The sequence below is a fragment of the Apis cerana genome, linkage group LG5, assembly GCF_029169275.1.
Source record: "Apis cerana isolate GH-2021 linkage group LG5, AcerK_1.0, whole genome shotgun sequence".
Taxonomy (NCBI): Eukaryota; Metazoa; Arthropoda; class Insecta; order Hymenoptera; family Apidae; genus Apis; species Apis cerana.
The window spans coordinates 3,565,692-3,582,740 of NC_083856.1; the positions used below are offsets into that span (position 1 = coordinate 3,565,692).

Sequence of the window (17,049 nt, forward strand, 5' to 3'; positions counted from 1 at the left end):
AAAACGGATTATAAATTTTGATGAATTTTTTCCCGTGAATCAACTATGTAATTACCTATAATGTCCTATCTAATTGATTTAATTACACGTTTAATTTAGCTTACTTTCACGGAAATCAGGCAGTGTTCAAGTCTTTTCCTCATGTTCACTCATTAGAAATCTTAATCAGCGCAATATATTGATAGAATAATATAAACTCGTGTTTAATAATTCTAAGAAGAGAAAATCTAATTCTAATTCTTGTAAATCTCTTCTTATAAGATTGAAGTATTTTGATCATTTTAATTAAAAATGATAAGATTTCAATATAGCCTTTTTTTATTCCTATATATAAAATAGAACAAATTGAAATTATAGCTTAAGCAAGATTATTTATTTATAGAAGAATATTTATAATCTTATTTTTTTTTATTTTCCAATATATTTTTTCAATCCATCATTATATATCTATTTTCGCAATTCTGAAATCTAACTAAATTCTTGAAAAAAATAATTAATATTGGATTGATAATTGTTTGAAAATCTTTTAAGAATTTATCTAAAATATATACTTTCTAACTTCCAAATTTCATTAATAATATTTCTCAATCACATTTCTCTAAATGCAATATTTAAAGCAGAATTCACTTATCACTGTTAAAGAGTTTGTCTCATTTATTTAAATAATTCTTCCATTATCCTGACAGATCCACTTAAGCCATCTCAAAATTTTTGTTCCTATATTATCATGTTGCTTGTCAATCTTCATGGCAGAAGGTGCAAGGCATGCCTTTTAATCGATGCAGTTGCCCATCAGCAAAAGAAAAAGGATGCTTTCCTTTTAGGGGAAGACATATGATCATTGGCTATTCCGAAAGTGAATATGAATATATTCATTAGTTATGAACGAGAGATAATTTTTTGATCATGACCAATAAAATTAATTAATTAATAAATCAACTGAATGATTATATAATGATTAACTTTCATCAGATATTTTTTTAATTTCAATAGAAAAGTTTCCTTTTTCTATTATATTTATCTATTATATCTTTTATTATTAGAGCAATTGTATATTTTGCTGAACTTAGATTATAAATAAATACACAGATATTAGATCTACAAATATATTTATTCCATATTTGAAAACATTATTTAAAATCCTATTATAAAATATATTTACTTATAAAAATATCCCGATTAATTAGGATATACATTGTTATCGAGACTCCAATGGTTTCATGCGTGTCGATTTTAAAGACATGCATATGTGGCCTTGCACGCATGCAATTCTCTTTTTCTCCTTTCAGTAACTTAACATGCACCTGCAACGTTCTGCATTCTTGATAAATGCACAAAGTATATGTAGCCAAATTGGTTGCACTTGGATCTCTGATATAATTATTTTACCGAGAACCCAGCAGATCGGGTTTCTAAGTTTTAACTTTCATGCTTGCTCGTTGTCGTTTTTTTTCAGAATTGTAGCTTAATATATCTGAAAAAGACTTAAATAGTAAAGATTTTAAATACATTATAATATATGGAGAGAATATTTATATTTCATGCATAATTAATATTTTTGAATAAGAATATTTAAAGATTATTCCTTATTTTAATTGTAAGAAATTTTTGAAATATTTTCCAATATATTAAATTTATTATAGTTCTAATATTTTTTAATGAATATCTGATACAAAAAAAAACGTGACTCATTATTATTTTTGGAAGAGTTAAAAATTTTAATAAAAAGAAATTAATACTGGTATAGATGTTTACATATTTTTGCATGACAAATATTGATATACACTATATAGATATTACCTCACCAAGGCTGGGAAATAAAATCATATGTACACGTTTTGCAGTTATATGTATGAGCTAACATTAACACAAGAAATTAATAACACGTTGGTACTGCAAAGGCTCAATCTTCAGATGATCATGACTGATGGCGGTTCTTGAACGTGAACAAGTGCATTAACGATAATGCCTCGTGTCTATTTAAGGTCATTCATTGTATGCATTGATATATACTGCGTATTAATCACGAAATGTAAATGTAGTGTCACGATAGTAACTGTAAAATGAAATAGAAATTTATCAATTGCATATATTAGAGAAGATTAAATTAAATTATATGTATCACTCGATCTAGGAGAGTTTCAAAATGAAGGATAGTTCGAATCTCAAAATTTAATTAGTATTATCAAAATTTTTTTTTAAGATGATCTAAAAATATCGAATTATCATCGCCTACATACAAAGTGTGATTAAAAAGAAACTGGAAAAGAAGAAATTATTAATGAACTGATTTAATTTTCATCTTTATCTTTTAGATTGATCTATTACTATAGATCTACTTCAAAATAAATGTCTAATTGACCCATCCAATTTCTTTCAACTCGCCATGACTACTCGAATACCCCACACATTGGATGATTAGCCTATACGTTACTCGTGCGGAAGTAATAAAAATTATGATAAAGCGAATTTGATGATAGTCGCATAAAAGCGAGAGCTTGTTCATGAGGACGGGTCTAATAAGAAGTATTTTTAATGAAAAGGTCTTCAAATATAACGCTGACTTTTTATCCAATCTTTGCACAATAGTTCTTAAAAAAGAAAAAAAAACTGAGATTAATAATAATAAATGGTGTTGAGGATACTTACATTTTTCTTATATGGAACGATTTCTTATTATGGAACGATTCATTGATTCGAATCAGTTTAATTTGTTTAACATCTTATTGACATTATTACGACTGCTTTGAGAGTAAAATTTTTACAAATATATTGAAAATGATTATCTAAGAGTAATTTTCATTGTCAATGAACGAAAAAATATACTCCAATGCATCTCTCTAAATTTTTAAAAAATGAAGTTTAAAGAAAATTAATTTAATATTGAATGTTCTATTAAAAGAAATTATTATTCGTATTATTCTTGGAATGTTTTAAGGTCCATCTATGTAGTAAAAACAAATTAAAAAGTTTGATCTCGTTTCATTGATATGCATGGTGATAACTTTATAGTAATAATGAAATCGATTCAAAAGATACAAAAAAAAATGCGAGGGATAAATAAAGGAGAAATGGGAACTCTCTCCTGAAAGAAATTAATAAAAATAGAAGAGAATCGCTGAAATTTTTAATGATCAATCTTTGCCTCGATAAGGGGATATAAGTACATAAATGCTTAAAGTACAAGTTTCTTACCTGTCCAGATCATCATCAAATTAACAGTGATAAGATTCAGATTCAGAAGGTGTCCTCTGTCTTTCGATTTTACTTCAAGTTAAAATTCATATCATGTCAAAACTGTTTAAAATTGTTAGGTAAAGTGCATCGTATAATTATTCCTCTCATTTTTATTTCTAATTTTTTAATTTATTTTTTTTTTATGATTAATCGAACAAATTTTCTCGTTTTTTTAACCCCTTATTATATTAATTTCTCGTTCGGTGCAACGAACTTTCTTTCTTTTCTTTACTTTCTTTTTTTTTTTCTTGCCTTATGGTGCACAGCAGAAGGCTGAAATTTCGTTTGGAATTTTGCATTGGCGCGAAAGGACAGTGCTCTGAAACCAGTTTACCACGCGACAGGTGTCCGCATCATGATTTATCGAGGTACTTATAACCTCTCCCTTCGAGCGGACGTTAATTGCGTGATGTTTTATTTTTACCAATGCATATCTTGTTGGCCCGCATTAATTAATCGTCATATCGGTTTTTAAGTTAGTAATTAATTAGTACCGTATCCTAAAAGCGATAACACGAGGAAAAATGTTTCCGTGAAAGTTGTATAATATAATGAACATTTTACAGTCTTCATCGTGAGAACGAATATATCTATCGATATATAACGTTATGTGTACAAACTTACAACATTTATCTATATTTTGATATTTATTCGTAGAAAATTGATTTTTTGTTCGGTATTGCAAATTATTACAAACATGAACTCGTAATAAGTAAAGTTCAGAATATTATAATGAGATGTACGATCAATATTTTGCATTTTTAAGTAAATAATTACCAAAAGTTATATCTTTTTTCTTTAATTATTAATGTATATTGTATATCTTCTTTTTTTTTTGTAAATGTGTAAATTAGAAATTTATATATTTTTCGATATATTTGCTCGATAAATATATTCTCAATTTTTTATAATTTTTTCTATAGTTTTTCATAAAAAAATATAAAAATTTACACGAGAAATATTTTCATAGAATTTTTTGGCATTTAACATAGATAGATGGTTATATTATATTTTATTTATATGTGCAATTAATAAATGATAATAAATGATGAACTTGCAAAAATATGATTAAATAAATTTTCTGCATTTCTTGCAATTTTTTTCGCAATGTTTCATAATTAAACATAAGAATCAGTTTATTTAAAGTAACTATCAAATCCGGTAAAAATTTGCATACAATATAATACACTATTCTTTGTTTCTTAATGGAAAAAATTAGAATTCATGTTGAATTAAAATTTATTTAGTTTTGAAGAATATTTTAATATTTAAAAATTATCATCAATTAAAAAATTATGATCAATAAATTTAAAATTAAAATTATATTAATACGATTAATATAAAATTTCACATCAGCATATTTTTGTCTTGAAAACTAAAAAAACTAAAGTTTTTTTAAAAATTGAAAATTAAAAATTTCTTTCTAGACATATAAAAATTCTTAAATAAAATTTAAATAATAAAAAAATGAATAAATTTTTTTTCTATTTTGTATATTTTAACATGCACATAATTTAAACGTGTAAAAAATTCAACATATTGATTATATCAATTTATTTATATTATACATTTTTTTGATTAGCTTGATAACTTATAATTTATATTTATCTACATTCAAAATAGGCGTATATTCATTTAAGTGAAAAATGAATTGCAGAAATGAAATTGTGTCAAGTTGTCAAGTCATTTTATGCATATATGCTGTTTTAATATACCATTTCTATACGGTTGACTAATAATTAGTTTATTATTAATTTGACTGATTTATTGTCATAATTATTATTTTCTCCGAGATAGTGATAATATATAATATATATATAAATATAAAATTAATATAGAATTAATTTTTTGCAATACTAATTATAATAATATTAATATATTGATAGTTTTCAAATTATTTTACATTTTTTTTATATTAGATATAGTAATCAGGCTCTAATAATTGTTAGTTCCGAAATTTAGATGCATAAAATATCATCATCATTCGCATCAATCACAATCGTGTCGAACGTTCTTCAGAAGATATTTGAAGAAAATTAGAGAAAATTGTTAGAGAATTATTATGAATAATAAATACTTGACTTCACCAATAATTTTATGATGAATAAAATTCTAAGGCATGAAATAACCGTTAGCTTTAAAATCAAAGAAAAAATGAATAATTTACAATTCAAGTTGTATATAAACATCAAAATACAAATTACATATAACTGTAGAAACATCTTGATCGAATGGCATGTGTCTTGTATGGCATATAATGTCTTTCAGGTTTGTCGTGTCTTTTACACATCTATACTCCATGCAAAAAAATTTCGAAAAAAAAGTTATTAGTATACTATCAAATATCTATTTTTAACCTGTATAATTAGAAAGAAGATTGTACAAATTTTATATTTGCAACAATTTTGTAATATTTGCGGAAGAATCTGGTATGCCCATTGCAAGGTGAAAGAAGAGGAATCTAGATATAATTATGGACTGCAGTTTATACACAGATATAGTCTGGTTACACAGAAAAAGACAAACGAATCCATGGGTCGTCAATCTAGACGCCACCAGTCTGCGATCCATGCATCCTTGTCTGTTGGCTGCCTTCATCAGCCTAACTATCTCCTTTCATCTTTTAATGTGACGCACATATGCGTGCACGAATAAACCACGAGCTTTTGCAACAGTGTGCAACAGTTACAAATCCAGTGGCTAATGTACAAGACATCGAGAGAATCCGGATAGGCGAACTCGATCTCTACGGTACAGTCTAAGCGGAAAATCTCGAGTGGGTCTAATTCCGTCAATGACGAGGTGAAACGAAATCAGCGGAAAATGGCTTGAAATTTTCGATTCATCAGTGATCACCAAACGGCTATCATGGCAGTCGCGGATGATGATAATCGCTTATAATCGTCGTATTGAAAATTGCAACGAGAAAGAAGGAATTTTGATTGTTCTTAGAAATTTATTTGTACCTAAGAAAATTATTGGATATATTTTTTTTAAACGAGATATAAAATATTTGTTTATTTTATGTTAGATAATAAATTTTATATCAGATAATCGTTAAATCGTTTTTTTAGAAGAGAAGTTAAAAAATAGTGAAGTAATAGATTTAGAAATAATAAAATAATAAATTCGAGAATTTAGAAATAAAAAGTTTGATATATAGAATTGTGGATTAAATGGGTAAAAAGAATTATTCTTCTTCCTCAGTGAACTTATTCTTAGCAATATATTGTATATATACAAGATGTTACTATATTCCTGGAACATCTTTCGAGGGTTAATTCTAGAGGCCAAAGCAAATACAAAAGTTGGTATACCGGTTGGTCGGTTGAGGCTTATTTGTTAAGTTATAAGCAGTTGAAGTTTGCATTAGACGAAGCGAGACAGAAATAGAACGAGACCGTTCTGTCTCTGTTACTGCTCTATTTCTGTTTCGCTTCATCTAATGTAACATTAAATTGTTTATAACTTAATAAATAAGTTTTAATCGATATTTTTGTAAATAATAAATTTTCTATTTGTTTTGATACAAAAATATCTTATGAATATATTAACATTTTGTATGTACATTGGATACAAATTTGCATGAATTAAATTACGAATATGTTAATACTTGTAAATATTCATTTTTTACTATAGTTACTACATACGTTTATTACCATGAACTTAGAAACAGGTTGATCACACGTTCAATCAATTTAAATTTCAATCAATTTTGTATTTCCTGTTTTAAGAAGTGGAAAAAAACTGAAAGTCAAATTAAAATTTTTTTTTAAATTGTTTCTATATTTTAATAGTTAATACAAAGAGATATATTAAAGCATATATTTGTCATAATGTATTTTTATCTGATTTAAATTATACGCGAAAAGAGTAGTGAAAACAAGTGAATATTAGACGTAGATACAATTTTGTTTCGTCAAATTGTTTTTAATTTCAATCATTTGTTTTTCTCTATAAAAAAAATCTGTTATTAATTTATCAATTTATAGATTTCAATTTGATTTCAATTTTATTTTTATTTAATTGTATCATTAATCATTTAATAACGCTCCACATAAATAAAATCGAAAATAAAATAAGAAAAAAATTTAATACAATAGTATTCCCTTCTTCTAGCTAATGTTAAAAATTCTTTTTCAAATTTCACAAGAAAAAGCAATAACAAGGAAATATACTTGTTCGTTGAAAACTGATTATCATGTACTTCATTCGTTATTTGTTTCTAATTCTACATGCATGGCTAAGGGACACGTCTTCACTTTAAAAGCTTCATATACAATGTTTTCACGTTATAAGTCTTTCTCAATCTCTTCTTGGCCGGCTTTCAATCGTTCCTCGCCATATCTATTTATGTCATATGAGCACGTTTCATTTGCTTCTCTTTGGAAAACAGGATTTCATTTCTTGGCTCTCGACTGTTCTGTACATGTTATGCATAAAAGTAAAGTGTCGAGATGAATTCAATTTACTATTGCCACTCGAGATACGTTGGTTAACGACAAAACTCGCAGACAGTGTCCATTTTATTCGCAATATCTAAGCATAACTGTTCGTTAGGATTAGATGTACATAAATAATATCGTTATGATCGATGTGCAACTCTTTAAAATTAGACAATTTGATACTATACTATTCAACCAGTAAACTTGTGCGGGTACAAATGCATGGAGCGCACACATATACGAATGCAAATACGTTATGTAGATAAGTGTTAAGCGTGTTGTTGTCTTCTTTATTAATCATGCTTGTTAAATGTATTGAAAAATTATATAAGAAAATTATATAAACGGAAAGAGGAAAATTTCTACAAAAAAAAAAGAAAAATGTATTGAAAAATTAATGTATTAATGTACTTTATATTAAGAATAATTATATTAAAAAAATAAATATTTACTGAAAAATTCATATTTATATTTATATATGTGTATGTGTAAGAAACATTTACATACATTTTTGTAAACTTTAAAAAAAAACGCAATATAAATAATACTTTTGATTTCAATATATTTTTTTTTATTTTTGTTTCAAAATAATTTTTTTTTTCGTTACTTTGCAAATTTAAATCTTAACTTAATAACGGTATTTTTTCTCTTTAAATTATTCTCGTTTTAACTGAATAATTCTTCTGACTTCTAAGCATTTTTGTTGGCAAATTCCACGCATTTGCACCTATTTATCGTATTTAACATGCAAGAAATTCTTGTGCAATTTCTATGCAATCGTAACTTGTTGTTAGTCGCTCGGACGCGCAATACATTTTTAATCAAAATGTATTCGCAATTCAGTTACGTGTAAAGGTCGGAAGTGCACACGTCCGCTGGCGTGTGCACGTGCGGAACAACAGCACCTACATTTTCTTAATGCTGCGTTCACATTTGTGTTAGTATTATTAATATCGCGAAATGCGTATTATCAAGACTTCTTTGCATAATAAATTAATTTAATATTAGAGAATTAATAACATTTAAATTACAAGTTATACATTTTTAGAAATTTTATCAAAAATAAAAATAATTAATCGAATGATTTGTTATTTTTAAAATTTTGTTTATATATATATTTTTTATTTTTTACATTTTGTATCAACAAACTTATTACTTTTATATAAATCTCTTTATTAATAATTTTCAACTTCGTAATTTTTAATGTTTAAAGCTAAATGGAGCAAAGATGGGTTTTAAATATTCTTCACGTGTATTGAACTGATTTTGATAGATCATATTTACAAATAATAATAACACTATATCTAATATTAATTTCTTATCAATATTATGTTCTGTTATCTATTTCTTAGAACGTGTTTCTAAATGAATACAAAATGTAGTAACTTTATTAATACAGTTTACTGTATTTTATAGGTTATTTTGTAATTTTGTAACAAAGGCTATTTTGAACAGGTAAATATACTTAGTGATTTCTGAAAATTATTTGAATTCCTCTTAAGAATAAGATTTTAATGAATTAGAATTATGATTTTCGTTGAAACTCGGCAACATATACAAATATATTATATTGCACTTGTATTAATAATCTCTTATTGCAATAACTCGTAAAGAAAACTTCTGAAAATTATTCTTTAATTTCTCAAAGAATTTCTTTATGTAAAAAAAATAAATGAAAGCCACGGAAGAAACATTTAATAAAATTTATAATAATACAAATTTTTCTAAATTTGACATATTAAAATATATCTTTTCATCAACTGTAATATATTTTCTAATAACCTCTCTGTATAATATCTCCTAATAATATACCTCTAATATAATTTATAATAAAAAATCATCTTTATTACTAGATTTAATTATTCCTCGTATAGATTTATTATACTTTGTCCACATTTCTGTGTTTGAACATTATACTCATAATTACTAACATTATAGCACTCTTATGAACAACAATCGTCCAGGAGGGAATACATCAAAAGACGCATTCATAATTCTCATAAATTACTTACTCGTTATTATTACTATATATTTTCTTGGCTCAATTCTATAATAACTGTTCACAAGCCATCTGCCTTAATTTCCAACATAGATCTAACGTAGATGCTACTTTCCTTCGTGAACACTACACTTGGTCAATATGTACATAGCTTAATACAAAGGCATCGAGGCGGGTCGGATTTTCACCTACACAATATCATTTACGGCTCGCAACACGCGAATGTTGCACTTTGATACACTGACAATCGTCAGGAAGCCGTGTGTTCAAACGTCGTTTCTATTTTAGAACGTTGTATTCACCGCGCTAAGTACATAGTTACACACCGTACCACCGGCGACTATCTAACAAGACGATTATTTTCACGGTCACATAACCGGCTTAATAAGCGTGCTCAACCAGCGATGGAGGAAAAGAGATATATATATAGCAGAGAAGCATATTGTCGAATCGCTATGATTTCGTATTTTATAAATTGGAATCAGAAATGAAATTGGTTCAATCATCGTCGCTGATTCACCGATGAGTTAGCTATCCTTGATTCCGATTAGTACGTAGCCAATTTGCATCCCGTCACTCCATTACAAGTCCAACTTTTCTCGCCTGAATTAACAACCAGATTCGCTCAGGATCAAGACGAGATTCTTTTTACTTGCGTTATAATTAGAGCGCTATTGCGCGGTCGCTCATAACACTCGTTCCATCCATCTTTCGCATTAGTATGCTGGCTGTGTTGTGTGATAGATGTCGATGATTTTTTCGATTAGGAATAACTGTATGAAAAACGAGGCATCCAAAGATAAATGATCGGTATGCGACAATTTTATCTTTTGAAATATCTCGAGAATATGAAATGTATAACATTCTCGAGAAGATTATCGAAGACTTAAAAGATCAACTGTGACAAGTAAGTTAAGTTTAAGTACGGTCTACTAGGTCGATTTTTTCGTTGGTCTTTTTGAACATGTACAACTTCTTTTATGTATATATATATATAGAATAGAATTTCATTTATTTAAATTTCATTTATCGTCAATAGTTAATTAAATGAACTCTAAGTTTCTATTATTTGAATTGATACAGAGCACCAATCCAATTATATAAACATTTGTTATCAACGAAAACATTTTTCATATCGTACATATATATTTATATTTGATTAATTTTTTTAAGGAAAATTTTTGTATATTATGTATTATTCAATGTATATACTAAAACAATATAATAAGAATAGAAGATTAACATAATAGTGTTTGAATTTAATAAAATAGCATATCTGCACAACATTCGAGGAATTAAAAGGAATTATATCTGTATGATATATACTTTTAAAATAAAATTATGTCATTTATAGATATTTTTTATATATTTCTTATATATCATAATATATTACAATTCTAATATTAAATACAATATTTTATTTTTAAGAAACAGTTTTATTAGATGTTAATAATTTTGAAAACTTTGAAATATTTTAAAAAATATTGTAATTTAATTACATAAAAATTATTTTCACGATATGAGATTTTACTCATTGGAATTCACATAAAATATATAATAATCTATAGAATAGATGCATAGAGGAAGTTTTGCTTTGATGTTATTCTGGATACTAAATATATTTTGTGAATGGTACAACTATTTATATAACAATAGGTAAGTAGATTTTCATTCTTTTGTACTGTATTTTTCATAAGATACAATGAAATAATACAATAGGAAGAAATTATGAACGACGTCATTATTTTTTTTTTAAATTAAAAGAAATTAAAAGAATAAAATAATCTTAAATAAAAGTTACAATATATATTATATAACCGGATTAAATTCTAGTATTATCTACTATTTTTATTAACACTTTTTAAATAGTATTATTTGAAATAACGTTTTAAATTATTTCAAATAATTATTTCAAATTAAAGATATAAACACATCTATGGATAATTGTAAAATAAAATTACATATTGCTTAAAATGATATTTCATTAGATGATATCTCAAAAATGTTGATATTTATTGAAAATATCGAAAAACCTAACTTTTTAAGCAGAAAACAAAATTTTTGTAATATATAAATGCATATTTTTTGTAGAAAAATAATATGTAAACACGAAAAAGAAAAACAAAATTTTTAGGAAAAAATTGATTCATAATATTAATGTATGTAAATTGTAAAACTAGCATAAGTTGAAAAAAAGCACGATAAAGAATGTTGAAATGTAAATAAATTATCTGTAGATATGATGTCTGACGCAACTAGGTATTTATTATTAAGAATTATCTAGAAAGTATTAGAAAAAGAATGTTCTAACATAAAGTTGTTTATGCCACTATTCACATATGCATATAATTGCATTATTTTTATTTTCAAACAAGATTTCATTTTTTTTGACATTATTGACATTTTTGACATATTGAATAATTTAACCATCTATTTCAAACGTGCAATTAATATATATTTAAACATATTTAGATTATTATATTCATTAGATTAATTAAATTCATTTAGCATTAATATGAATTATATTATATTATATATATATATATATTAAAATTATTCGATTCTATATTTGTAATATTCGCTCTTATTTAATCTGTGAAAGCTCATTCCAGTTACATACATAGAATGGTATTTGTGCTATATTATTCTAATCTGTTATTCAATTGACGAAGAATGATTTTTTTCTATTGGTATGATAAATCATTATATTCGTTGAAACTTTAAAAACACGCTTCATAAATTTTATATCTACATGAGGCAAGTTAATTTGAAAATTTCCAATTCAAAAATTTATTATGTTTTTAAATGGCATGGTTATTGAACGTGGTCCATTATAATATATATTACTTGCACTTCTTTAATATTTATCATTTCGCAATGAAAAAACTCTTGTATGTAGGTATCGATATAGGTATCTTAAAATATGAAATTTATATGTTAAACTCGTATTACCTTGAGCACCTTTCAGACATATTTATTAATTACCTTTCACGTGAATTGGTCAGGTTATCGTATCTTATTCCATTTCCAATTTTGTAGCTCCAATTTTATAACTTAACATTAATCAAAATCGGTAACAATATATTAATGTATACATATATAGGATGCCTTACCCAATTAGATTATTTTCAATAAATCATTTGTTTTTGACAGGACAAAATTTCTTGGAAGATATCTTTCTTATATTTAAGATCATACGAAGGTTAATATTATAAATAAATATCATAAAATACAATTAAAATATATAATTTCTACTTAATTAAAAAATTTCAATCACTCTGAAATTTTAAAAGAAGACAACTTCTAGAAAATTATTTATTTATTCCATTGAATTTTCAATTTTGTTATTCGAAATAAATATTTTCTACTACATTTCTTCAATTGATATCTTTTTTAGAAAAAACTTGAAATATTAAAATTAATTTAAAACGAACAAATTTAATTATTGAATATGCTAAATAATATAATAAATATTACCAATTACTACGATAAGAAAAATAAAACTATATTATATTAATGAAATGGAAATATAGTAATTCAAATTAAATAGAATTCAAATCAGTGTTAAAGAAAATTATAAAGGGAATTATTAATTTCTTTTTTTTGATCTTGACATAGTATAGACATATTAGCTGATAAAACATATTTGCATCAAATTTACGTTGTACACACATATATAGCATTATGTACATCATATTTTATTGTTTATTGAATCTCTCCCCTCTCAATTTAAGATGCAAAATACTATCTCATATGAATTATAAAAAGATCGATCGATTTACATATTTTTGCCATAATTGTCACAAATTGGAACTGCTTTCCTCTCGAAGTTACGAACGATTCCTTAAGACATCTTTTTCTTTACCTGTATAATAAAAATAATGGAAACGCGTATGAGTTGTGGACCAGACTTGTTTTTCTTATCCGACACGCCTTACTTGCGTCGTTCCAAAATGTTATATCCATCTTACCCCGGATAAAAATTGTTCGAGGCGTTTTTTCGATCTTGTGATTACGTCGGGCTTTTAAAAATGCATACGTTACGAATAATATTTATACTACCCTGGATATCAGGAATAATTGGCTCGTACCAGTTTATGTTTCTTCCCTTTCGTTTTATCAAATTAATCCAAGTCGGATCGTTTCTTAAGCCGACATTCGTTTAACTGCGAAATTAAAGATTAATAAAGAGAGGACTAACTTTAATCCTACTGACTTTATCTCTTATAAATCTAAGTTCAATATATATATATATATATATGAGAAATCATTAGATGGATTATTGTGTCTAAATTATTCGATTTTATATAAGATAATATACGTTTTCTAATTAATTCGTTATTTATTTATTGAAATTTGTTATAGAGACAATAAAGGATTATCTTATGCATTTCATATTTTCTTATATTATATTGTTATTATTTATATACTCATTGATAATATTTAATACTTGGATTTTTTTATAATATTTATGTTTAGACAGATTAAAACGAATACATAGATACAAATATACATAAGTTAAATAGATATGTAAATTGTATATAAGACTTGAATATTATCTTAGATAAATTTGAGCAGATTTAAGGATAGTTTTTTCTCTGATTAATTATTTATTAAATCATGAATTACAAAAGGTCTTTCATTTTTGAAAACAGGAAGATCACGTCATGAAAATGGATATTGTTGCTATAAACCAGGACTTATGTTATCGAAGTAAAATGATTGATGAATAGGAATCTTTCAGATCTGCAGATTACGAAAATATCTCGTATGCTTGAATATTCCGTAGAAATCATCGCACTGTTATTAATGTATTATTCATAGAGAGTTTGGACATTTCACGGATCCAAAGAATTCACGAAATGGTAAAGTAAATAAAAAACAATCCTTAGACAAGCGAAATCCAACAATGATTGAAGTTATAATAATACGAATTAGTCTCTTATTTAACAGATATCTATTTTTATGACATTCGTCGTTGTAATTTTGATTGCGTATTTCACAATCATCAAAATCAGCGAATTCCTTTTCTCGATAATTATTTTTTAAATATTTTTTCGAGAAATTATACAGAGAAGAGACAAAATTGGTAAGAGAATTTCAGCGCAATAATGCCAATTTATACTATAATTCAATGGAGCCAACCTTAAAATTAAAATCATTCATTATACACGTGCACCTGTATTAAATCGATCGGTCGTTGGGAATTAAACAAAATTACTTTGCAGCTTTGAGACACGAATTTTTTCCTTTGATTCATGCCGCCTCGAGAATCTTTGGTATATCCCATTTCTTTGAGCAAGTGTCCCGTTTTAATACTTTGTTTATCTCGGTTAAAGTGTCCTCGCTGATTGCAGCTTTATTATCGGCTGTTTCGTGAATACGATCAATCATGTATGCAAATAGTTCGATCACACAAGATACAAGTTGTTTTGAAGCAAGAATCGATGCACAGGTTGGAGAATTTCGATCTTTATACGTGATATTATTTTTCTATAAAAAGTTTTAATTTTTTTCATTATGTTTCAATGTTTGACAAAATAACTGTTCAATTAATCGGATATAATCAGTGGAAAATTTGTTTGATTTGAAACATTCTTTCAAATGAAATAAATACTTCGTATTATTTTCAAATTATTTGAATTTAAATTTTATGGAAGTACGTAAAAAAATATTTATATATAAAGTAAATTATTATTACATCCGTTTATATAATAGTTTCAATAGAAATAAATAAAATAGAAATATAAAATGTATATAAAATTTTATACAAATTAATTTCAAGAATTTCACATGATCGTAAAAAAGAACACTTTCTATTTAAAGCTTCTCTTTATCTGAAAAAATTCATATGGTAAAGGCGGACATGAATGATAATATAGTGTAATAATTAATAAAACTATAAATTTCTATTTATATTACTCATCAACATATTTAAATAGAGATATGTAGGTATTAAGAAACCAAATTGGAAATAAGTTACAATTAATATTATCAAAGCATCGAGGAAAATGTTAAAAACGAATTATAAATATGTACATTTAATGTCAATGTCAATTTCTAATCTTTGTAATAAGTTCTAAACGATTTATAAATTATACCGACCTATATAGTGAGATCAAGTACGTCTCGATCAATCTGGTGACGTCTTTGTTACGAGAAATACTTCGTCCCAAAGTGGAACGAAATCAAAAGCGAAGAACATATAGAGATAAGTTTAGAAAAAAATGACGTTTTAAATAAAACAAGGATAAACAGCGCATAAAAACAATTTAAACTATTTTAAATATTAAATAAATCATTTTTTTTCAATAATATCTTGGTTTTTGTTGAAATAGAAATATTATGTTGTAATTCATGTGAAAAATAGAAAAAAATTCATTATTTTTCTAATTTCAAAATTGTTTAAAAAATATAGATTTTTATTTAATTTATCTAATTTTCATGAAAATTGCTTTTAAAACTTTCAATTCGGTATATTTTTTCTTTTCTTTCCATTTTTAAATAATTAATCAATTAAGACTTTTTATATTTGAATTAATGAGTTTCTTCAATCTTCGAGCTTTCAAATTTCAAATTTAAATGGATCACTGATGAATAAATATTTTTTAAAATTATTTTCATTTTCGTGAATAATTCTTTAGTACTATAATAACGAAGAATTTTGATTTAAAAAAAAAACTATTTTTAAAATATATTTACATAGAAATATATATCCAGAAGAATAAATCTATTCAAAAAAATAAGAAAAAAGTATCATGAAGACATATATCATACATTGTATATTACATAATATTATATAGTACCTATCATAGATCATAAGTGATTCAAAATTATAGCCTATGTCATTGTCAATCTGTCATTTGAAGGTTAGTCAATCGCTCTGCTAATTTTTAAATTCAAGATGTAATTTATTTAGCGAATCTACATAGAAATAAATCTTTTTTTAAAATATTATTTTTCACATTATATGATTATGAATTACACAGAAGTTAAAGTTATTTCAAAAGTTTATTTCAAAAGCATTAATATGAAATGAAAAATTGTTCAAAAGATAGAAGTTTATTAATTCTTTCGAATGATTCATATTCATATTATTTTATTTTTTGTTTTTTGTACATTATGATCGAATCTCTGGAAATTGAGAAATTTGTCAAAAATGGATATTCGTGAGCATTCAGCCAGACAACATATAACGCCTGCAGATCATACTTATGCAAATTTTGTGGTAACAGTATAATTGAGTTATCTTAATGAAAGAATGAATTGCACGATTGTAATAATCAACAAAAAAAAAGTCGACGTATTTTGTTATCGAAAAAGACCAATTTTTATTATTAAACGATAAATATCGGTTAAGGGATGACC

General features: G+C 25.5%; 1 protein-coding gene and 1 long non-coding RNA gene across 6 annotated transcripts in view; one reads left to right on the forward strand and one right to left on the reverse strand.

Annotated features, from left to right (window-relative positions):
- Window positions 1-17,049, forward strand: part of LOC108001352 (protein doublesex) — a 90,114-nt gene that overhangs the window by 39,998 nt on the left and 33,067 nt on the right. The gene's annotated exons all lie outside the window — the stretch shown is intronic.
- Window positions 1,093-10,081, reverse strand: LOC133666183 (uncharacterized). Of its 3 annotated transcripts, XR_009829936.1 has the most exons (4): window positions 9,695-10,081; window positions 3,196-3,737; window positions 1,801-2,840; window positions 1,093-1,474 (listed from the first exon to the last, which is right to left on the reverse strand). It is a non-coding gene; the product is annotated as an uncharacterized LOC133666183 (long non-coding RNA). The 3 variants fall into 3 exon arrangements; XR_009829934.1 differs by lacking the exon at window positions 9,695-10,081 and having other exon boundaries at window positions 3,196-4,215; XR_009829935.1 differs by lacking the exon at window positions 9,695-10,081 and having other exon boundaries at window positions 1,093-1,484; window positions 3,196-4,215.